Source organism: Macaca nemestrina, chromosome 14 (assembly GCF_043159975.1).
Source record: "Macaca nemestrina isolate mMacNem1 chromosome 14, mMacNem.hap1, whole genome shotgun sequence".
NCBI lineage: Eukaryota > Metazoa > Chordata > Mammalia > Primates > Cercopithecidae > Macaca > Macaca nemestrina.
The window spans coordinates 35,670,884-35,696,835 of NC_092138.1; the positions used below are offsets into that span (position 1 = coordinate 35,670,884).

The following is a 25,952-nucleotide window of genomic DNA, read 5'->3' on the forward strand; positions in this document are numbered from 1 at the left end:
TTAGATTGGGTTTCAGTGTTCTCCTGAATCTGATCTTCCTTCCTATCTGTATTCTGAATCCTATTTCTGTCATTTTAGCCATCTCAGCCCAGTTAAGAACCCTTGCTAGAGAACTAGTGTGATTGTTTGGAGAAAATAAAGTTTGACTTGCTCCCACAGGATACTTTAGCCCTAGGTGAACTGTTAGACCTGAACTCTTAATGGTGGTCTTGGACCTGGACAGCCCTTGCTCTGCTGGCCTCTCCTGGGGCCCCAGCCTGGCTGTGTCTGCTTGCATGGCAGCCCCCAGGTACCTCTTGAGGGATGCATCATAGCTTCTGCACTGGCACATCAGGCCTGACTAGCAGAGTGCTCCAGCAGAGCTGCCCATAAACACACAGCAGCCCACCTGGGCCCTCCTCTCACTGCAGCCTCCTCCATCTGCCTTGCCTGCAGGCACTCGCCCATAGCTATTCCCTCTCCTCACATCACTTTGCCAGTGTATGTGTGTACTAGAGGTCCTAGCCTTCCCTCTTCCACCAGCACACACGTGCACATGCATCCTACCATGCCAGTGCTGCCAGAGTGAGTGCACCCCACTCCCCTTCTCTCCACTGCACAGCCATTATCATGAGAGTATTGGCAGCACAGGGCCCACTAGTGTTAACATGCACAGAGCATGCACACAGTCCTGTACCCACCAGTGCCCTGCCCCTGTGTTAACACCACCAGTAAGAACACATGCACAGTCACTGGCAGGAGCTGCACCCCCTTAGTCGTACTGCTACCACTGCTGCTGCAAACACTCACATGAAGGCCAGTACCCCAGCACCCACTAACATCCTGCTGCAGCTGACCAGGATGTACTCTGTTGTGCTGCTGCTGACACTGCATCGCAGTGTTGTGACCAGCAATCTGGGAGCATTTTGGTCCCTCCGGTGCAACAGGTTCCTAACCTTGAGTAGCCAGAGAACAAAGCTAGGGTCTGATACCAGTGCCCCAAAGTTAGAGCATGCAGTCAGGAGTCCTGAACTGAGCCTTGCCCCACTAAGACCTTCCAGTAATGAAAACAGTCCACTGAACCCTCCTTATACCACAATCAAACCCCCAATGTCATCAAATAAGATAAAAGAAAAAAAAAGTCCATCCAAAGGATAGCAACTTCAGACATTGAAGGAACATCACCCCGCACAAATAAGAAAGAACCAGTGCAAGAACTCTAACAATTCCAAAAGCCAGAGTGTCTTATTTTCTCCAACCAATCATACTAGTTCTCCAGCAAGGGTTCTTAACTGGGCTGAGATGGCTAAAATGACAGAAATAGGATTCAGAATACAGATAGGAAGGAAGATCATTGAGATTCAGGAGAACACTGAAACCCAATCTAAGGAAGCTACAAATCACAATAAAATGATACAGGAGCTGACAGACAAAATAGCCAGTATAGAAAAGAATGTAACTGACTTGAGCTGAAAAACACTCTACAAGAATTTCATAATGCAATTTCAAGTGTTAACAGCAGAATAGACCAAGCTGAAGAAAGGATCTCATAGCTTAAAGACTTGCTTTCTGAAATAAGACACTCAGACAAGAATAACAAGAAAAGAATACAAAAGAATGAAAAACTCTAAGAAATATGGTATTATGTAAGGAGACTGAATCTACAACTCATTAGCATCCCTGCAAGAGAATGGGAAGAATGGAAGCAACATGAAAACATATTTCAGAATATCATCTGTGAGAACTTCCCCGACCTGGCTAGAGAGGCCAATATTCAAATTCAGGAAATACAAGAACTCCTGAAAAATACTTGACAAGAAGATAATTCCCAAGACACACAATCATAAGATTCTTCAAGGTTGAAATGAAAGAAAAAATGTTAAAGGCAGTTGAAATAAAAGAAAAAAGTGTTAAAGGCAGTTAGAGAGAAAAGACAGGTCACCTACAAAGGGAAGCCCATCAGAACTCTCAGTAGAAACTCTACAAACCAGAAGTGAATGGGGGCCTATATTCAATATTCTTAAAGAAAAAAAATTCCAACCAAAAATTTCATATCTGACCAAACTAAGCTTCATAAGCGAAGGAGAAATAAAATCATTTTCAGACAACCAAATGCTGAGGGAATTTGTTACCACCAGACCTACCTTACAAGAGCTCCTAAAAGTAGTAGTAACATGGAAAGGAAAGACCATTACCAGCCATTACAAAAACACATTTAAGTACACAGACCAGTGACAATATAAAGCAATCACACAAACAATTCAGCAATAAATAGCTAGCAACATGATGACAGGATCAAATCAAGGCAAATCAATACTAACCTTGAATGTAAATGGGCTAAATGCCCCAATAAAAAGGCACTGCAAGTAGCAAGCTGAATAATGAAGCAAGACCCAATGGTATGCTGTCTTCAAGAGACCCATTTCACATACAATGACACCCACAAGCTCAAAATAAAAGGATAGAGAAAAATATACCACCAAATAGAAAATAGAAAAAAGCAGGAATTGCCATCCTAATTTCAGACAAAACAAATGTTAAACCAACAAAGATCAAAAAAGACAAAGAAGGGCATTACATAATGGTAAAGGGTTCAATTCAACAATATCTAATTATCCTAAATATATATGCACCCAACACAGGATTCATAAAGCAAGGTCTTAGAGACCTTCAAAAAGACTTAGACTACCACACAATAAGAGTGGGAGACTTCAACACCCCACTGATAGTATGAGATCATTGAGGCAGAAAATTAACAAAGATATTGAGAACTTGAACTCAACACTGGACCAAATGGACCTGATAGACATCTACAGAACTCTCCACCCAAAAACAATAGAATATACATTTCCCTCATTTGCACATGGCACATACTTTAAAATCGACCACATAATTGGACATAAAACAATCCTCAGAAAATTTGAAAAACCTGAAATAATACCATCCATACACTTGGACCACAGTGCAATAAAAATAGAATTCAATATGAAGAAAACACCTCAAAGCCATACATTTACATGAAAATTAAACAACCTGCTCCTGAATGACTTTTGGCAAATAATAAAATTAAAGGAGAAATCAGGAAGTTCTTCAAGACTAATGAGAACAAAGATATAATGCACCAGAATCTCTGAGACACAGCTAATGCTGTGTTAAGAGGGAAATTTATAGCACTAAATGCCCACATCAAAAAGTTAGAAAGATCTCAAATTAACAATCTAACATTACAACTAAAAGAATAAGAGAAGCAAGAGCAAACCAACCCCAAAGCTAGCAGAAGACAAGAAATAATCAAAATCAGAGCTGAACCAAAGGAGATTGAGATATGAAAAATCCCTCAAAAGATTAATGAATGCAGGAGCTGTTTTTTTTTTTTTTTGAAAAAATTAGTAAGACAGATAGACTACTAGCTAGACTAACAAAGAACATGCAAGAGAATATGCAAATAAATACAATCAAAACAAAGGGGATATTACCACTAACCCCACAGAAATACAAATAATCATCAGAGATTATTATGAACATCTCTATGCACACAAACTAGAAAATCTAGAAAAAATGGATAAATTCTTGGACACCTACACCTTCCCAAGACTGAATCAGGAAGAAACCAAATCCTTGAACAGACCAAAATTGAATCAGTAATAAATAGCCCACCAACCAAAATAAGCCCCAGGCAGTCAGAGTCCCAGCCAAATTCTACCAGATGTACAAAGTAGAGCTGGTACCATTCCTACTGAAACTTTTCCAAAAAAAGTTTCTATGAGGCCAGTATCATCCTGATACCAAAATCTGGCAAAGACACAACAACAATAAAAAAAACTACAGGCCATAGCTGGGTGTTGTGGTGTGCACCTGTGATCTCAGCTACTCGGGAGGCTGAGGCAGGAGAATCGCTTGAAACCAGGAGGTGGAGGTCTCAGTGAGCCGAGATTGTGCCACTGCACTTCAGCTTTGGTGACAAGAGCAAAAGTCTGTCTCAAAAAAAAAAAAAAAGAAAGAAAACTACAGGCCAATATCCTTGATGACCAATTGATGCCAAAAATCCTCAACAAAATACTAGCAAATTTTATCCAGCAGCCCCTCAAAAATCTAAGCCACCACAATCAAGTAGCAATAATATAGAAAGGAATTATTTCTGGGATGCAATGCTGGTTCAACATATACAAATCAATAAACATGATTCATCACATAAGCAGAACTAAAGACAAAAACCACATGATCATCTCAATAGATGCAGAAAAGGCTTTTGATAAAATTCAATATCTTTTCTGTTAAAAATTTTCAATAAACTAGGTATTGAAGGAACATACTTCAAAGTAATAAGAGCCATATATGACAAACCCACAGCCAACATCATACTGAATGGGCAAAAGCTGGAAGCATTCCCCTTGAAACTGGCATAGGACAAGGATACTCTCTCTTATCACTCCTATTTAACATAGTATTGGAAGTCCTGGCCAGTGCAATCAGGCAAGAGAAAGAAATAAAAGGCATACAAATAGGAAAAGGTAAAGTCAAACTATCCTTGTTTACAGACGGCACGATTTGATATCTAGAAAACCCCATAGTCTCACCCTCAAAGCTCCTTCAGCTGATAAACAGCTTCAGCCAGGTTTCAGGATACAAAATCAATGAACAATAACCATTAGCATTCCTATACACCAACAACAGCCAAGATGAGAGCCAAATCAGGATGGCAACCCCATACACAATTGCCACAAAAAGAATAAAACACCTAGGAATATAGCTAACCAGGGAGGTGAAAGATCTCTATAATAAGAATCACAAAACACTGCTGATAGAAATCAGAGATGACACAAACAAATGGAAAAACATTCCATACTTATGAATGGAAAGAATCAATATTGTTAAAATGGCCATACTGCCCAATGTAATTTACAGATTCAATGCTATTCCTATCAAACTACCAATAACATTCTTCATGAAACTAGAAAAAACTATTTTAAAATTCATGTGGAACCAAAAAAAGAGCCTGAATGGCCAAGGCAATCCTACTCAAAAAGAACAAAGCAAGAGGCATCATTCTACCCAACTTAAAAGTATACTAAAGGGCTACAGTAACCAAAACAGCAGGGTGCTGATACAAAAACTGACATACAGTCCATGGAACAGAATAGAGAGCCCAGAAATAAGGTTGCACACCTAAAACCGTCTGATCTTCGACAATACTGACAAAAACAGGCGATTAGGAAAGGACTCCACATTCAGTAAATGGTGCTGAGATAACTGGCTAGCCATATGCATAAGATTGAAACTGGACCCCTTCCTTACACCACATACAAAAATCAACTCAAGATGAATCAAAGACTTAAATGTAAAACCCCAAACTATAAAAACCCTGGGAGACAACCTAGGCAATACCATTGAGGACACAGGAACGGGCAAAGATTTCATGAGAAAGATGCCAAAAGCAATCACAACAAAAGCAAAAATTGACAAATGGGACTTAAACTAAAGAGCTTTTGCACAACAAAAGAAACTGCCAACGGAGTAGACAACCTGCAGAATGGGAAAAATACTTGCAAACTATGCATCTGACAAAGGTCCAATATCCAGCACCTGTAAGGAAAAACAAACTTACAAGAAAAAACAACCCCATTAAAAACTGGGCAAAGGATACGAACAGACAATTTTCAAAAGAAGACATACATGCAGCCAATACATGTATGAAAAAAAGCTCAATTTTACTAATCATTAGGGAAATGCAAATCAAGCCACAATGAGATACCATCTTACATCAGTCAGAATGGCTATTTAAAAGTCAAAAAATAACAGATGCTGGCAAGATTGCAAAGAAAAGGGAATGCTAATACACTGTTGGTGGGAGTGTAAATTAGTTTAATAATTGTTGAAAGCAGTGTGTTGATTCCTCAAAGAACTAAAATAGAACTACCATTTGACTCAGCAATCTCATTACTGGGTATATATCCAAAGGGACATAAAATCATTCTATCATAAAGACACATGCACACATATGTTCATTGCAGCACTATTCACAATGGCAAAGACATATAGAATCAATCTAAATGCCCATCAATGGAAGAATGGGTAAAGAAAATGTGTTACATATACACTACGAAAAGGAATGAGATCATGTCCTTTGCAGGAACATGGATAGAGCTAGAGGCCATGACCCTTAGCAAACTAATGCAGGAACAGAAAACCAAATACCACAGGTTCTCATCTATAAGTTGGAACGAAATGATGAGAACACATGGACAAAAGGAGGAGAACGACATACATGAGGGCCTACCAGAAGGGTAGAGGTTGGGAGGAGGAAGAAGAGCAGAAAAAATAACTCTAGTACCTGGGTGATGAAATAATCTGTTCATCAAACCCTTGTGACACGAGATTACCTATATAACAAACCTGCACATGTACCCCTGAACCTAAAATAAAAGTTAAAAAACAAAATAAAAAACCTAAATAGATGAAGACGAAATGTTTTCCAAAGTCCATAAAGCAAATAAATTGTGTATCTATGCAACTTTGTTGGGGAAAAATAAGTTCTTCATCTTCAATGACATGTTGAATATTGGAAATCTTATGTTTAAATAAATGTAAGAAACTCAATTAGGTATAGCAAAATACATATCAGTTAGAAAGCAACAAAATATAAAACCATATGGCAAATCTTTTAAGAATGTACCCTTTAAAGAAATGATACAAATATGCAAGACCAATAAATACCAATAAAACTCTTTTAGGATAATTTATAGAATGTGACTACACAGTAACTGTGAAATTACTTAAAAAGTCAAAGGGTCAAAGGTACAAAACATTTATATCCTATATGCTAAATGACCAGAGAAGATAATTTATTGACAAAGAAATATACACTCTAAGTCACAACACGAAAAATTCCAATTTGGTAGCAATTAAAGCAAAGCAAAATAAAGATACAACCACATTTCTACATAACTATCCAAGATAAATCAAACCAACACCACAGCATTGGTGAACTGTTGAAAAATAAATATATTGCTGGTAATCCTTGAGGACTTTGCTGAGACTCTAGAGCAGTGGTTACAAAAGTCTTTGATGTAGTAATTTTGTTTTGAGCAATAGATCCTATATATTATATAAATATAATGAGATTTATATATATTTATATATGATATATATATTTATATGATATATATGATATATATTTATATATAGATGATATATAGATGATATAAATGATATAAATGAAAACAAAAACCAGATGTATGTTTCTCTACAGTAGATGTATGTTAGAGTACTGAAAATTGAAAATAACTCAACGATGGGTGGAATAATTGTTGAATAAACCATGATATTTTTTCCAAAATATATATATATTTTTTTCAATAGCTTTTCCAGTACAAGTGGTTTTTGGTTACATGGATGAATTGTGTAGTGGTGAAGTCCAAGATTTTAGTGCACTTGTCACCCCAATAGTTCACATTATACTCAATATGTAGTTTTTTTACTCCCCAACTCCCTTCCATTTTACCCTCTTCTAAGTCTCCAATGTTATACCACTCTGTATGCATTTATGTACTCATAACTTAGCTTCCACTTATAAGTGAGAACATACAGTATTTGGTTTTTCATTCCTGAGTTACTTTACTTAGAATAATGGCTTCAGCTCCAACCAAGTTGCTTCAAAAGACATTATTTTATTTCTTTTAATGGCTGAGTAGTATTCCACAGCATATATACACCACATTTTCTTTATTCACTCATCAGTTGATGGGCACATAGGTTGGTTCCATATCTTTGCAACTGTGAATTGAACTGTGATAAACACATGCATACAAATGTCTTTTGATATAATGCCTGACTTATATTCCTTTGGGTAGATGCCCAGTAGTGGTATTGCTGGGTTAAATGGTAGATCTACTTTTAGTTCTTTGAGAAACCTCCATTCCGTTTTCCAGAGAGGTTGTAATGTTCCCTTTCCACCACATCCACGCCAACATCTTTTTTTTTTTTTTTTTTTTTTTCCAATAATGGCCATTCTGGTTCAGGCAAGGTGGTAGCTCACTGTGGTTTTTATTTGCATTTCCCTGATGATTAGTGATGTTGAGTATTTTTCATATCTTTGTTGGCCATCTGTATATCTTCTTTTGAGAAGTATCCACGACATTTGCCTACTTTTTTGATGGGATTATTTGTTTTTTTTCTTGCTGATTTGTTTGAGTTCCTTGTAGATTTTGGATATTAGTCCTCTGTCAGATGCATAGTTTGCAAATATTTTATACCATTCTGTGGGTTGTCTGCTTATGCTGATGATTATTTCTTTTGCTGTGCAGAAGCCTTTAAAATTTAATTTGGTTCTATTTACATGTTTTTGTATTTGTTGCATTCACATTGGGGGTCTTGGTCATAAATTCTTTTCTTAGGCCAATGTCCAGAAGAGTTTTTCCTAGGTTTTCTTCTAGAATGTCTTTGGTTTCAGGTCTTAAAGTCTTTAATTCATCTTTAGTTGATTTTTGTATATGCTGAGAAACAGGGGTCCAGTTTCATTCTTCTACATGTGGCTTGCCAGTTATCCCAGCACCACTTATTGAATAGGGCATGCTTTCCTCAATTTATATTTTTGTATGTTTTGTCAAAGATCCATTGGTTGTAAGTATTTGGCTTTATTTCTGGGTTCTCTATTCTGTTCAGTTGGTCCATGTATCCACTTTTACACCAGCACCATGCTGTTTTGGTTACCGTAGCCTCGTAGTATAATTATGATTTGAAATTAGGTAATGTGATGCCTTTGGACTTGTTCTTTTTGCTTAGGATTGTTTTGGTAACTCAGGCTCTTTTTTTTTTTTTATTCTATATGAATTTTAGGATTTTTTTTCTAATTTTATTAGAAAAATGATGTGAGTATTTTCTTCCTTTCTTTTTTCTTTCCCCCTCTTTTTAGAGACGGAGTTCCACTGTTGTTGCCCAGGCTGGAGTACAATGGCGTGATCTCAGCTCACTGCAACCTCTGCCTCCCAGGTTCAAGGAATTCTTCTGTTTCAGCCTCCCGAGTAGCTGGGATTACAGGCACCCACCACCATGCCAGCTAATTTTTGTATTTTTTAGTAGACATGGGATTTCACCATGTTGGCCAGGCTCATCCTGAACTCCTGACCTAAGGTAATCCACCCGCCTTGGCTTCCGAAAGTACTGGGATTACAGGCATGAGCCACCTAGGCTGGCTTGATGTGGGTATTTTCATAGGAATTGCGTTGAATTTGTACATTCCTTTGGGCACTATGGTCATTTTCACAGTATTGATTCTTCCAATCCAGAGCATGGGATGTATTTCCATTTGTTTGTGTCATCTATGATTTCCTTCAGCAGTGTTTTGTCTTTCTCCTTGTAGAGCTTTTTCACCTTCTTGGTTAAGTACACCCCTAGGTATTTTATTTTATTATTTTCAGCTAATTGTAAAAGGAATTGAGTTCCTGATTTAATCCTCAACTTGGTCATTGTTGCTGTATAACAGTGCTACTGATTTGTGTACATTGATTTTCGTAACCTGATACTTCACTGAATTAATTTATCAAATCTAGGAGTCTTCTGGAGGAGTCTTTAGGGTTTTCTAGGTGTACCAATCACGTCATTGGCAAACAGATAGTTTGACTTCCTCTATTCCAATTTGTGTGCCCTTTGTTTCTTTCTCTTGCCTGATTAGTCTGACTACCACTTTCAGTACCATGTTGAATAGAAGTGGTGAAAGTGGGTATTCTTGTCCTGTTCTAGTTCTTAGGGGGAATGTTTTCAACTTCTCCCCATTCATATGTTGTTGGCTGTGGGTTTGTCATAATAGCTTTTACTGTTTTGAGATATGTCCTTCAATGCCTAGTTTGTTGAGGGTTTTTAATCATAAATGGAAGGTGGGTTTTACCAAATGCTTTTTCTGCATTTATTGAGATAATAATATGGTTTTTGTTTTAGATTCTGTTTATGTAGTGAATTACATTTATTGACTTGCATATGTTGAACCATCCCTACATCCTTGGTATGAAACCCACTTGATCATGGTGAATTTTCTTTCTGATGTGCTGTTGGATTTGGTTTGCTAGTATTTTATTGTGTTGAGAATGTTTGCATCTGTTTATTAGCCATATTGGTCTTTAGTTTTCTTTTTTCATTATGTCCTTACCTGGCTTTGGTATCAGGGTGATATTGGTGTCATAGAATGAATTAGGGAGGATTCCTTCTTCCATAATCGTTTGGAATAGTTTCAGTAGGGTTGGTACCAATTCTTCTTCCTCTTCTTCTCCTCCTCCTCTTCCTTCTCCTTCCTCCTCCTCCCTTCTTCCTCCTCCTCCTTCCTTTTCTTCCTTCTTCTTCATCTTCTCCTTCCTCTTTCTTCTTCTCCTTCCTCCTCCTTCCTTCTTCTCCTTCCTCCTTCTTCTCCTTCCTTCTTCCTCTTCTCCTTCCTCCTCCTTCCTCCTTCTCCTTCCTTCTTCTTCCCCCTACTCCTCCTCCTTCTTCTTCTCCACACCCCCCCCCTCCTCCTCCTTCTTTTTTTTTTCTTTTTTGAAACAGAGTCTCACTCTGTCACCCAGGCTGGAGTGCAATGGCATGATCTCAGCTCACTGCAACCTCTGCCTCCTGGGTTCAAGTGATTCTCATGCCTCAGCCTCCCAAGTAACTGGGACTACAGGGGTGCACCACTACACCTGGCTAATTTTTGTATTTTTAGTGAAGACAGGGTTTCACCTTGTTGGCCAGGCTGGTCTTGAGCCCCTGACCTCAGGTGATCTGTCTACCTTGGCCTCCCAAAGTGCTGGGATTACAGGCATGAGCCACCACACCCAGCCTGAATTCTTCTTTGAATGTCTGGTTGAATTTGGCTGTGAATCTATCTGGCCCTGGAGTTTTTGTTGTTGTTGGCATTTTTTTTTCTGTTACTGATTCAATCTTACTACTTGTTATTGGTCTGTTAGGGATTTTTATTTCTTCCTAATTCAAGGTAGAAGAGTTGTATGCTTCCAGGAATTTAACCATTTCCTCTAGATTTTCTAGTTTGTGTGCATAGAGTTGTTCATAGTCATCTCAAATGATCATTTGTATTTCTGTGGTGTCAGTTGTAATGTCTCCATTTTCATTTCTAGTTGACCTTATTTGAGTTTTCTCTCTTCTTGGTTAATTTAGCTAATGGTCTATCAATTTTGTTTATCTTTTTAAATACCAACTTGTTGTTTCATTGATCTTTTGTATTTTTTGTTTCCGTTTCATATAGTTCTGCTTTTATCTTTATTTTTTATTTTCTTCTGCTAGCTTTGGGTTTTTTTCTTGTTGCTCTAGTTCCTTGAGGTGTGATGTTAGGTTGTCAATTTGTGATCTTTCAGGCTTTTTGATGCAGGCATTTAGCACTATAAACTTTTCTCTTAGCACTGCTTTTGCTCTATCCCAGAGGTTTTGATAACTCATGTCACTACTGTCATTCATTTGAAGAATTTTAAAATTCCCATCTTGATTTAATTGTTAACCCAGACATCATTCAGGAGAAGGTTGTTTTATTTCCATGTATTTGTATAGTTTTGAGGGTTCCTTTTCGAGTTGATTTCTAGTTTTATTCCACTGTGGTCTGAGAAGATACCTGATATAATTCCAATTTTTAAAAGTTTATTGTTTTGTGGCCTATTATATGGCCTATCTTGGAGAATGTTCCATGTGCTGATGAGAAGAATGTATATTCTGCAGTTCCTGTGTAGAATGTTCCATAAATATCTGTTAGGCCCATTTGTTTTAGAGTGAACTTTATTTCTAGTGTTTATTTTTTATTTTCTGCCTCAATGATCTATCCAGTGCTGTCAGTGGAGTGTTGAAGTCCCCTACGATTATTGTATCGCTGTTGAGCTCTTTTCTTAGGTCTAATAGTAATTGTTTTATGAATCTGGGAGCTCAAGAGTTAGGTGCATATATATTTAGGACTGTAATATCTTTTTGTTGGATCGATTATATTATTATTGTATAACGACCTTCTGTGGTCATTATACAATAATAGCTACTCCTGCTTGCTTTTGGTTTCCATTTGCATGGAATATCTTTTTTCACCCCTTTACCTTGAGTCTATATGAATCCTTATGCGTTAGGTGAGTCTCTTGAAGACAGCAGATATTTGGTTTGTGATTTTTTAAATCCATTCTGCCAATCTGTATCTTTTAAGTGGAGCATTTAGAACATTTGAATTTAATGTTAATAATGACTATTCCAGTCATCATGTTGATTGTTACCTAGATACTTTGGTTTCCTTACTGTGTTATTGTTTTATAGGCCCTGTGACTTTTCTGCTTTGAAAAGTTCTATTCTGGTGCACATTGACCTTTTATTTCAAGATTTAGAACTAATTTTAACACTTCTTGTAGGACTAGTCTGGTAGTGACAAACTCCCTCAGCATTTGCTTGTCTGAAAAAGACAACTTCTTTTTCTTTTGTGACACTTAGTTTTGCTGGATTGAAAATTGTTGACTAACAGCTATTCTGTTTAAAGAGGCTAAAGATAGGACCCCAATCCCTTCTGGCTCGTGAGGTTTCTACTGAGAAGTCTGCTGTTAGTCTGAAAGGTTATCTTTTGTAGGTTACCTGATGCTTTTGTATCACTGCTCTTAGAATTTTTCATTCATGATGACTTTAGACAGCCTGATGACTGTATGTATTGCTGATGTCCTTTTTGCAATGAATCTCCAAGGAATTCTTTGAGCCTCTTGTATTTGGATGTCTAAATCTTTAGCAAGGCCAGGGAAGTTTTCCTCAACTATTCCCTCAAATAAATTTTCCAGACTTTTGGCTTTTCCTTTTCCCTCAGGAACACCAAGGATTCTTAGGTTAGGCCATTGTACATAATTCCATATTTCTTGGGGACTTTGTTCATTTCTTTTAATTCTTTTTTTCTTTAGTTTTGTCTGTTGGGTTAATTCAAAAGTCTTGTCTTTGGGCTCTGAAATTCTTTCTTCTACTTGGTCTAGTCTATTGTTAAAACTTTCCTCTGCATTTTGTAATCCCCTAAATGTGTCTTTCATTTCCAAAAATTCTGGCTGGTTTTTTAAAAAAATACATATATCTGTTTAGAAAATTTTTCATCCATATCCTGAATGTTTTAAAAATTTCTTTATGTTGGTTTTCACATTTCTTTTGTATCTTCTTGAGTAACTTATTAATCAAGCTTTTGAATTCTTTATCTGGTATTTCAGATTTCTTTTTTCTTTTTTTTTTTTTGAGATGGAGTCTTACTCTGTTGCCTAGGCTGGAGTGCAGTAGCAGGATTTTGGCTCGCTGCAACCTCCGCCTCCCAGGTTCAAGCAATTCTCCTGCCTCAGCCTTCCAAGTAGCTGGGATTAAAGGTGTCCACCACCATGCCCAGCTAATTTTTGTATTTTTAGTACAGACGAGGTTTCACCATGTTGTTCAGGCTGGTCTTAAAATCCTGACCTCAGGTAAACTGCTCGCCTTGGCCTCCCAGAGTGTTAGGATTACAGGCGTGAGCCATCATGCCCGGCCTGGATTTCATCTTGGATTGGATCCATTACTGGATAGCTAGTGTGATCTTCTGGGGATATTACAGAACCTTGTTTTGTGATATTGCCAGATTTATTTTTCTGGTTCCTTCTCATTTGAGTATACTATTTCTTCTAATTATTTTTGAATTTATTTTTTATTCAACTGTATTTATTTTTTAATTTTTTTTCTCCCTTGAGGATGTGACTTTAATGATTACAGTTTTGTTTTTCTTTAATAACCTAATTCAGCTATGAATGCTTTCAGGGTTAAACATTCTTTACGAGTTTCTTAGTTATGGAGAATCTTTTTAGGATGGCTTTCTCAGATGCTGGGTGTAGTAGCAATATGCATGGTGTGTGAACAGATTCACTGTCTCTTGTGGGAATGGCAGAGGCCTCTTGAAGCTTATGTCACTCCCCAGTGGTGTGCACTTTTTATTTATTTTTCCCCCAGTATTTTATTTACTGGGTTGAACAGTTCAGGCTTCAGGCCAGTAGAGCAGGTGTCCATGGTTAAACACTGGCTGTGGCTAAAGCAGTTGGGTAAATTCAATACCCAATGGTGGGCAGAGGTCCCAGCCTTGACAGAAGTCACTGGGGGAGCTCTCAGTGAAACACACTGATGTCTTCTCAGGAGGAAAAGTGGGAGCCACCTCAGCTTCCCTGCCAGTCCAGCAGAAAAGTTATCCACCTTCCAGTCACACTCCTGACCCAGTGTTCTGGCTATTCAGATCAGACAGGCACTTCTTTTCATTTGCAGGAATGTCAATATTCCATGTAGAGAGGGATGATAGCCTCTACCTCTCATGCAAGTCTGAACCTGTAGGGTACTCCTTCTGTGGGGATGCAGTCACCCTAAAGTGTTCCCAAAAGGCTGTCTACTGTTTCCACCCATGCTGAGCTCCTATGGGAGAAGTCCCAGCTGTGTCTGCAGTGGTGGGTGAGGGGAAGAAGAAATCCCCTTCTCTAAGACCCTTCATGAGCACCAGGGCTGCCTGTTGGGGTAGAGTCACAGACTTTCCCCCACTGGGCTCAGCACTGCATCTGTACTTCTGCTGAAACAAACTTCACACAAGAAGAAAGTCCTGGGACTCACGGCTTGCCACCTGGATTCTTTTGTCCTATGGGGGTGCTCCCTTGATATGGTGTACCCCCCTTTCCCCAGGAGTAGGAGTCTCTGAAGGCCAGATTACTGTGAATGCTGCTGCTCCTCTGTGTCTAGCTGCCCAGTTGGGCTGCCATCCTCCAGGCCGGTGCTGGGGAATGTCTGCAAGGGATCCAATGATGTGACCTGTCCTCAAGTCTCCCAGCACTGGGTACCAGCACCAGATCAGATAGAGGTGGCTGGGGAGTGATATAGACTCTGTGAGATTCCTTGGTTATAAATAGCCTTGGTGTGTTGGCTTTCTCAAATGCCAGCTGTAGTAGTAATGAACTGGTCACGTGGACAGACTTAGGACCTCCTGGTTAGTTAAGGTGATACAAGCAATTATGATAGCTGAGGTCATACACAAGTTTTTGCCTTCCTGAGCACTGTGTTCTTCTGCCTGAAGATTCTGTAATGGCTGTATCAGCTGACCTCCAGCTTTGATCCTTTCATCACAACACTTCCTAAACTCTGTGCTCATGTGCCAAGCCACCTCTCTTCCTTCATTCAAGTATTTCCTGAAATGTGACCTTCATTTGTGCTTGCCTTCCATTACCCAGGGGAAGTACTCTGATATCTCAGGCAACGAGCGGGGCCATAGGGCTCCCAAAAGTTTCTGTCCTTTGTGTTATGTGACCAGCATGGGTGGATGGGCAAAGCCAGGTAGGGGCTGGGTCAGGCAAGTCCATGTTCTGGTTCTCGGTGTGCAGACACAAGCAGCGGCCCCAGTGGGGATCAGAGGGCAGTTCTCTGGCTGCTGGAGTAATGTTCCATGGGGGAGTACAGTGGCTTCTGCTGCACAGAAGAGTCTACAAGGGGAGTGGGGAGCAGCAGGTGGCAGTAAGCCCCACCCAGTTTCCATGCACTTGGCAAGGCAGGTCTCACACCTGGAATGTTCCACTAGCAGCAGCTCACTGGGTTCCAGGCAGCCTATGCTCAGAATTCAAAACTGCCGCAGACCATAAGCCTTCCCCATGGAGATGGATATTGAGGCTCTCAGGCCACACTCCTCCTGGTCTGCCCAAGAAGCAGGGGCACCCAGCTCCTGCTTAATCTCCATTAGGAGCTTCTCTCATCCTGTGACTGCTGCCTGAATTAGCTGGCTGACTTCTAAAGTGAAGTACCCTGTGAGGCAGGATCAAGAATGGCTTCCCTCTGTCCCCACTGGAGACTGGGAGTGCACACACAGCATGTCCCAATGCTACTCCTTCTCATATACTCCCCACCATTCACTACATTAGCTCTAGCACTGGGTAGGGTTAAAAAGCTTCCCCCGTGGCCTGGATTGCCAGGTTCTCCAATGGAAATGTATATCCCAGAGGCAGCTTCTCCCTGCTCACACTCTGGGGATTTTCAGGTTTACACTTGGCTCATGGTGTAGGCTGCAGCCTGCTGCTTCTTTCAAAGGGTCTGGTTTTCATCAGTTTTCCTGTTCCTGTGTTGCTTCTTGAAATAAAGTTCACAGTGTGAATCTCTACACAGTACTTTGTCTTTCCAACTGGGAGAGGCATGCTAACGATGCCTCCAATCTGCCATCTTGGAAAAACACCCACCATACTTTAAGACATGCTGAAATATTTATATGGAAAAAAGAAGATACATAGTATGTACATACTGTATATACTTTGTATAAAAATATGGCTTTATGTTCATTGGTTTCTTTTTGTTTTCCTATAAAGTTTCCTAGAGCTCTGATTTGTTTTAAAGATGTTGATTTGATTTACATAACAATTTAGTGCAACATTCTAAGCTTGTGGCATTTACTCGATCTTTACCAATTTTTTTTTTAATAGAGAAAATGAATGTATCATTAAAAATAAAGAAAATGTGATAGAAAGATAAGTCATAATGGCTGGACCAGTGAATATTCTCCTTCTCATATACTCCCACCTCTCACTAAATTAGCTCCAGCACTGGATAGGGTTAACACCTACTTAACTCTTTGAGAATAATAAAAGACCTTTTTGATTAGCATCAGCACAAGTGATTCATTGATTGTGGGTCAGAACATTTCCTACTCTCAAAGAAGTCAACTTGTCTGAAGTCATACAATTAGAAAGCGGCAGAACAAGACTGAAACTTAGCCTTTCTGGCTCTCAAGCTGTCCCTGGTGTGGGAATGGGATGCAAAGAACAAATGGAGAGGATAGAACATGAAGGAAAAAATGGACATGCTTTTACTGAAAAGGGAGAGAGCCTGGATGAGATGCATGTGAGGTAAGTCTGCAGTTGAAGTGGTAGGTAAGCAGTAATTGAAGGAATTTTTTAAAACTAATGATCAGGCCGAGGAGGGAGGATCACCTGAGGTCAGGAGTTCAAGACCAGCCTGGCCAACATGGTGAAACCCTGTCTCTACTAAAAATACAAAAATTAGCCAGGCGTGGTGGCAGGCACCTGTAATCCCAGCTACTCAGGAGGCTGAGGCAGGAGAATTGCTTGAACCTGGGAGGCAGAGGTTGCAGTGAGCTGAGATCACGCCATTGCATTTCAGCCTGGGGGCAAGAGTGAGACTTCATCTTAAAACAACAACAACAACAACAACAAAAACTAATAATCTCTATGTCTTTATTGTTTATTGATTTAGAGATAGGGTCTCACTCTGTCACCCAGGTTGAAGTGCAGTTGTGTGATCTCAGCTCACTTGCAGCCTCGACTTCCCGGGCTCAAGTGATCCTCCTGCCTCATTGTCCTGAGGAGCTGGCACCACAGGTGTGCACCACCATGTCTGGCTAATTTATTTATTTATTTTTATTTCTTGTAGAATTGGGTCTTGCCATGTTGCCTAGGCTGGTCTTAAACTCCTGGGTTCAAGCAACTCTCCTGCCTTGGCCTCCCAAAGTGCTGAGATTTATAGTCAGGAGCCACCACACCTGGCCGTGGTTGCTATTTCTTAGGGAGAATGTTGTCTATAAGTGAGAGGGCAAGAGTTTGAGGAAAGAGTCAACGGTTTAGAAGAAGCTACGGGAATGGTGGGGTGAGAGGGGAGGGAAATGAACAAAGATAAATATAAGAACAGAAAAGAAAAGAATTGTCAACCTTTATCCAGTTGAGATTAGAAACCAGGTATTTATAGTGGTGACAATCCACCAATTCATACTCTAAAGTGAAAAAGGCATATCATTGGTTTGATTCCATTTTATAAAAAACAAAACCTGTACTGTGTATAACACATGTGTAGGAAAATGTGTCCCTCCTAGGGAAGAGAGTGCTTTATTTCTAGAAGAGGAGTGTCTTTGAGATTAGGAGAAAGGACTTTCACTTTTACTTTCTATACTTCTATATGGTTTGAATTTTTTATGACAAAAATGTATTTTTTCCAGTACTTGTGTAAAACATGCAGAATGTGAAATGATAGTCTAGTAAGGATTCCTGAGCTCGGTGCATGTCTCTGACTCCACAGAGATCGTTTAAGACCTATCCTACAGTAACTTGAAGCTTCAGAGCCAGCAAAAGTCCCACCTGGCTCCTTCTAGTGCAGTGTGCACCTCAGCCTCCCAAGTAGCTGGGACTACAGGTGCCTGCCACCACGCCTGGCTAATTTTTTTTTTTTGTAATTTTAGTAGAGACGAGGTTTCACCGTGTTAGGATGGTCTCCATCTCCTGACCTTGTGATCCGCCCGCCTTGACCTCCCAAAGTGCTGGGATTACAGGCGTGAGCCACCGCGCCCGGCCTAGAACAGCTTTTAATAAACAGATGCAAGCACTATGGCTAGCTGAAACCTCCCACCCCAGCAGCAGTGGGATCAGGTATCACCTTCCAGCGTGGGCTCTGTTTTAGGCCACAGGTGCACGCTGTGCTAGAAGGAGCCAGGTGGGACTTTTGCTGGCTCTGAAGCTTCAAGCTACTGTAGAATAGGTCCTAAATGATCTCTGTGGAGACAGAGACATGCACCCAGCTAAGGAACCCTTCTTGTGATATTAATTCATATGGGTTTTTTTTCTTTTTCTTTTTTTCTCTTTCCTATTTCCAAGAAGATCCATTATGTACCTTTTCCTTGGGGATTATCTAGTAGGAGAAAAGCAGTTGTTCAAAGACAAAGACTTCTCTTGTGTTTTGTGAAAGCTTCAATTCATCAAGGAGATTGTATTAGGCAGGGAGGGTGGCAAGGAGGAGGAGAAGGTGGGAGTCCTTGCATGCAAAGATGTAGAAACAGAATGGATATTTCTGCTAACTTGATGAAAGAGATGAAACATGTTCCATGAGAATTGGGAGCTACTGTTCTGGTGTGTAGATTTCCACAGGTGTGGAAATATAGGTGAGACTGGATGGTAATACTGAGGCTCCCAGCCCTGGAAAATATTACTGTGCCCAAAAGAAAGTGGTATGTTAACTACATACTTCTAGGAGACTAGTGGGCTTGGGTAATGAACATCTCAGTGGTGGCTTACGTGGATTAAAGCCTGGAGAGGGTTCTCTATTTATTTTTCTTTTGCTAAGACTCATGGGAACTTTCGTGTTACTCAGTTGGATATTACCTTGAAGTCACAGTTTGAGGTAAGGGCTTGGATGCAGGTAATTTACTTAGGAATTAATCCAATGGAACAAGAGTATGAGACAGAAAGTAAAGGAAACATGAGGTTGCATTATTTAGTTGGTTACAGCTACAGCCTCAAAAATTGTTCACTTGAAGGGTCAAGGAACAAGCAAGAGAAGCATTCATTCATCTGCTTCTGCCCCCTACAAGTTGGGGCAACAACCTCTCAGTTTGTGTGTCTGGTAAGTGCTGAGTAGGCACCTATGGGCACACGTAGCAAGGAGTCAGAGAAGCCCTGAAGCAGGAAGTGAGAAAAACAAAGGTTAAGTCTGAGGTGAGATACTGTCAGTGCAAAGAGGTGGAAGCCTTCAGGGACCTTTTTGTCACAGCTGGAATCTGAGCTGAGGCTTAGAGGATGTGAAGTGGGGCTGATACACGTTTCCTGTGGTATGTGATACAGGGAAAGGGGCTCAATAATGACTAAGCAATATGGGACACAGAGACATAGTTTTTTTTCTCCTGATTAAAAAAGTAATACAGGCTGAATGTGGTAGCTCACACCTGTAATCCCAGCATTTGGGGAGGCTAAGGTGGGAGGATCACTTGAAGCCAGGAGTTTGAGACCAGCCTGAACAACATACTAAGACTCTGTCTCTAGAAAAAAGGTTTCTTAAAAAATAACTGGGCATGGTGGCACATGCCTGTAATTCTAACTACCTGGGAGGCGATGCAGAAGGATCACTTGAGCCCAGGAATTTGAGGTTGCAGTGAGCTGTGACAGCACCACTGCACTCCAGCCTGGGCAACAGAATGTGACCCCCAATTCTAAAAAATGTAATATATATATTTTTGGCATCAAAATGAATTTAATTTGATTAAATGGAACTGTAATCTTTCTGATTTATCCTTGTTTCTGGACTAAGGTTTATTCCTGTTATAGTAACACAATGTCATATAACAGGCAATTTTTTTTTTTTTTTTTTGAGATGGAGTCTTGGTCTGTTGGCCAGGCTGGAGTGCAGTGGCATAATCTTGGCTCACTGCAACCTCCAACTCCCAGGTTCATGCCGTTCTCCTGCCTCAGCCTCCTGAGTAGCTGGGACTACAGGCGCCTGCCCCCACGCCTGGCTAATTTTTTTGTATTTTTAGTAGAGACAGGGTTTCACCGTATTAGCCAGGATGCTCTCGATTTCCTGACCTCATGATCTGCCCGCCTCAGCCTCCCAAAGTGCTGGGATTACAGGCGTGAGCCACTGCGCCTGGCCAACAGACATGTCTTAGTCTGTTTTTGGTTGCTATAACAGAATACCTGAGACTGGACAATCTATAAAGAAAAGAGGTTTGCAGTCAGAATGGCTATAATTAAAAAGTCAAAAAATAATGGATGCTGGCAAGGAGAAAAAGAATACTTATACACTATTGGTGGGAGGGTAAATTAGTTCAACCATTGTGGAAAGCAGGGGGTGATTCCTCAAATTGCTAAAAACAGAACTACTATTTAACCCAGCAATCCCATTACTGGGCATATACCCAAAGGAATATAAATCATTCTATCATAGAAACACATGCACGTATATGTTCACTGCACCACTATTCACAATAGTGAATACATGGAATCAACCTAAATGTCCATCAATAATAGACTCAGATAAAGAAAATGTGGTATATCTATACCATGGAATACTAGGCAGCCATAAAAAAGAATGAGATCATATCCTTTGCAGGATCATGGATGGAGCTGGAGGCCATTATCCTTAGCAAACTAATACAGGAGCAGAAAACCAAATATTGCATATTCTCACTTGTAAGTGGGTGCTAAATATTGAGAACACATGCACACATAGAGGGAAACAACACATGCTGGGGCCTATTGGAGAGTGGAGTGTGGGAGAAGGGAGAGGATCAGAAAAAATAACTAATGGGTATACTAGGCTTAATATCTGGGTGACAAAATAATCTGTACAATGAACCCCCATGACATGAGGTTACCTATATGAAAAAATTGCACATGTGCCCCTTAAGTTAATAAAGAGGAAGAAGAAGAAAGAGGAAGAAAGAGGAGGAGGAGGAGGAGGAAGAGGAAGAAGAAGAAGAAGAGAAGAGAGAAGAGAAGAGAAGATAAGTATTTTGGCTTATGGTTCTGGAGGCTGGGAAGTCCGAGATTGAAGACCTGAATCTGTTGAGGGCCTTATGGTGCTTCTTAACACGGTGGAAAAACAAGGGATCGCATGGCAAGAAAAGAAGCAAGAGTGAAACAAGAAAGCTGAACTCACCTTTATAATAACCCACTCTTGTGATAATAAGGTTCCCTCCCATGAGAACTAACTGACTCTTGTGAGAATGGCATTAATCCCTTCATGAGAGTTGAACCCCTGTGACATAAACACCTCTTTTGGACCCTACCATCTTTTGACACCATTACTTTAGGAACCAAATTTCAACTTGTGCCTTGGAGGGAACAAACCACATCTAAACCACAGCAAAGCACTAAACAACAACAACAACAACAACAACAATGTTAGTTCCTTTTTTCTAATCACACATCAATTAAGCACACATATGTATATACATACTTGTCTAAAAAATATGAGGAAAAGTTCTTAGGAAGTTCTGTGATTCCATTGGGAGTTTATACTGGTGTTCTGTCAGCATTTGGCTCTGAATTTTCAAGAAACTGACCTGGGATCTCTTTGCTTCCCAAAATAGTTGTTTTGGGATTTGGAATGTATCTCTATTCATTATTCTGTAAAGAATCCCTGTAAAGATGGCTCCATTTAGAGTACAGCTTCTCAAACTTTAATGTGCACACAAATCACTCAGACTGATGCTCATCTACCATCTCTGCTTTATGTTTCTCCTTAGCACTTATCTTCTAACATACTACATACATAACCTACTCATCCTGTTCATTGTTTGCCTCCTCCACTAGAATGTAGACTTAATGAAGGCTGACGTTTTGTCTGTCTCTGGTGCCTCGCTCAAAGTAAGAACTCAGTGTCAGCACTCCAATACATATTTGTGGAATAAATGAATAAATATGTAAATTCATAAAAGTAAGTTGCATTTTAAAGTATAATGAGTATTTGCTAGATATTAAGCATTGTGGGAGGTAGTCTGTGGAATCCCAAGATAAAATAACACTGAAAATACTTGGAGTCTGAAAACATGCTCAGATGAGATGCCTCTGCTATGTGACCTCACCTGGCTCTCAGTGAATTTAAACAGGTTTGGTGCTATCAGTCATGCTCTTACGTCATAAAAGCAGCTTACCTAGAAGCTTTGTACTCTTATACTTGAAAGAAGGTCAGCTGAGGAGGGTAGGGTTTTACTAGTACTGTTATTAAATTTTAGGAAAAAAACTGTAAGCTCTCAATTCAGCCTTTCTTATTAAAAATAAATCCAATCCCTTCCCCCCACCCCGCCACCCAACACACACACACATACACACACACACACACACAAAACACTGGGCAAAAAACAAAAACAAAAACAAAACACTGGGCCCCCTCCCTTCAGGAGTTGACAGGTTAGTGGGGAAGACAGACATGTATAAATAAATGTAATAAAGACAGAATTATCAAAATTCTGGTACAGATAGAAGCTGAATACTGGAAGAGCCCAAGGAATCAAGTCTGAATTGTGACTTGGGGCAGCAAGGGGAGACTACATGAAGGTGGAAACATTTGAGTGATGGTAGAATTTTTACTGATGAGGATGAGGAAGAAATTTCAGGGAAAGGGAACAACTGGAGCAGAGGCCTGGGGACATAAATATATTCTTAATGTTTTATTCAAGGGATAATAATCTCTATTGTAACTGACCTGTGGAGCACTGTGTGGACAATAAGTGAGAAAAGGTTAACTGGGACCTGATAGTATAGAAACATGAAAATCAGAGTCTTTCATATTAGGGTCTTCCATTGTAGCCACATATGAAAAAAAGACTTGCTCAGGCCCTATGTGAATTATGCATGTGTACTTGAAAAGCTCCCTAGGTGGTCCTAGTGGGAGCTAAGATGATGACTTAAAAGGTGATGTGGAAGGCAGTGTGAGAAGTGAGATGACTGGAGGAGGCAGGAACTGGAGGCAAGGGATCTGGGTGGAAGATTTGCAAAACCAGGGTAGAGTTTGTGGAGAATAAGACGAATCCAGTTCAAGTTAGTGGAGAGATTGGCAGCACTCTTATCTGCTAAATATTGAGGGTGTCCCAAGATCCATAGGCTAGAACCTAGCTTAAGTGATCCTTCCTCTTGCGTTTGTGGCTCCATGAATTTCTCTTTTCTTTATTGGGAACATGTGACACAGATTCTAACTGGTCATGGTATATAGTATAACACAGTAATTAAGAAGCATGATATAAGGTCAAAGGACTTACCTTGCTCCATGACCTTGGGTAAGTCCTTACAGTTTCTAAGTCTCAATTTTCTCATCTGAAAAAAGGAAAAAATAAATATATTGAGAGGATCGAATATGCAGATACTTGATTGAGTACCTAGCTGTGATAGTCAAAGTTGTGTACGCTCTGCTGCAGTAAGCATTAATCCCCGGATGCCTGTGGTTTTAGATGAGATTTATTTTTCAATCACGTTACTTGTCTACTGTGGATCAGCAGGGGGACTCTGCCCATTGTAGTTACTCAGGGACCTAGGCTGACAGAATAGCTACCATCTTGAATATTGTTAGTACCTATATCAAGGGGAAAGAGAACTCTGGAGGGTCTGGCACCAACAACTCAATGCTTGGTGAAGAACAGATACATGTCTGTAATCCCAGTATTCTGGAAGGCCTAAGCAGGAGGATTGCTTGAGGCCCACGAGTTCAAGATCAGCCTTAGAAACATAGTGAGACCCTGTCTCTACAAAGTTTAAGAAAGAAGAAGAAGGAGGAGAAGAAAAAGAGGCAGAAGGAGCAAAGAGATACATACCATCCCTGCTGACAACTTATTGGCTGTTGGCCAGGGCCAATCATATGGTCCCACCCACTACAGGAGGATTAAGAAGTACAACCCTGGCCGGGCGCGGTGGCTCAAGCCTGTAATCCCAGCACTTTGGGAGGCCGAGACCGGCGGATCACGAGGTCAGGAGATCGAGACCATCCTGGCTAACCCAGTGAAACCCCGTCTCTACTAAAAAATACAAAAAACTAGCCGGGCGAGGCGGCGGGCGCCTGTAGTCCCAGCTACTCGGGAGGCTGAGGCAGGAGAATGGCGTGAACCCGGGAGGCGGAGCTTGCAGTGAGCTGAGATCTGGCCACTGCACTCCAGCCTGGGCGACAGACCGAGACTCCGTCTCAAAAAAAAAAAAAAAAAAAAAAAAAAAAAAGAAGTACAACCCTACCATGTACCCAGTAGATGGGGGAGCCTGAAATATTTGGTAAGCCTTTATTACTACTATTTACTTATAACCTAAGATCTGCAATGTTAACTGTCTTCCTTCCTGCACCCCTGCCTCATCCTGGAGTCGCCATTGCAGGGGGCAGCCATCCAATAGCTCTCCTCACCTAACTAGCAACAGAGTCCTCACAGTGCCCTCTAGTGGCACCTAGACTTATTTCATTAGCCCTAGGCGGGAACTTAATTCTGAGGCATCTGGAGCAGAATTTACTGAGCAGGGTTGAATAACATTAATTAATGTTAATTAATGTCCAGTTTGCCTTACTTTGTAAGCCTCATAAAAGCATTCAGGATAAGCCCTTATGCCCTGAGACTACCCTTTCAGGAGAATTCTGGAATCTATCCTTCCTTTTTGGCAAGAATATCTAAACTTCAATAATTTAAAGGACCTAGATACAAAACCCAACATGTTTGCACTATGTAGATGGATTCTATTGTATAACCCCCCCTTCTGTCTCCAACAACCTTTCCTTTCTTATAAACCATATAAATATTTATAGAGATGGAGCCAAAACCATTATGTAATTCCTGAAAGCCTACCTGCAAACTCAACTAGAATAATTATCCTTAATTATAAGAATAATAGGGAGGAGTTGCTTCTGAAGGAACCAAAATGTCATGTTCCCAGCCTCCTATTATGGCTTCCTAACTAGAGTCCATGGACACCTGACCACAACAGTATTTTCATATAATTGATTTCCTTTGTAATTCCATGTATTGTATTTTATACATTTAAAAACATTAATCTGAGAAGAGGCTCAAAACTTCATCAGTCCGCTAGAGTCACTTGGCATCTTAACGTTGTAAGATTGAAGCTGTATTTGCCAGTGTGAAGAAACATTTTAAATTTTGCCACAGGGTGGTGCTATTGCTTTAAGGGTAAGGAAGAGTAAATCAGCAGGTTGAACAATAATCTGTTACCTCCGAGAAGATTGAGAAACAAAGATGTGGTCACAGAAACTTTAGTCTTAGTCTTAAGTGGCAGTTACAAATTCCTAGCAGATAAAATGCAAATCCATTAACTAAGACATTTTGGTCTAGTATATAAGATGTGGTTGGTAATGGTTTTTCCTATTTTAAAGTAGTGTATAATACAAACATTATAAACCCCTCAAGATTTTGAGGAGCTGTTAGCCAACCAATTACATAAACATTCATTCTACACAAGATTAAAGATTTTCTTCAACACACAGGTGGGTGACCGTGGTATCATTTCTCTCACCCATGTTGTCAGTTTTATTTTTCCCCTTGGCTCCATTCTGGTTGTAGACATCATACTTCACATGTACTGAATTCCAGCAAGGCACAATCATGATGAGATGCACATGGCAAGTTCAAAAGTAGAAGACCAACTCCTGAATGGGAACTGATAATCAAATGATGAAAACTGCACAAAGAACCCAAGGAACAAACATAAAATGGAGTTGGTTATACTGGCAAAAGCAACATATACTTACAGATAAGACAACTTACT

The 25,952-nt window shown here is 40.0% G+C and overlaps 1 long non-coding RNA gene across 1 annotated transcript in view; it reads right to left on the bottom strand.

Moving 5' to 3' along the window:
• The window catches only part of LOC105489148 (uncharacterized), a 43,301-nt gene that overhangs the window by 12,883 nt on the left and 4,466 nt on the right, over window positions 1–25,952 (bottom strand). The window contains exons 2-3 of the long non-coding RNA XR_011613047.1: window positions 25,701–25,865; window positions 23,462–23,516 (exon numbers count right to left, since the gene is read on the bottom strand). This is a non-coding gene — a long non-coding RNA (uncharacterized lncRNA). The remainder of the gene's footprint in view (window positions 1–23,461; window positions 23,517–25,700; window positions 25,866–25,952) is intronic.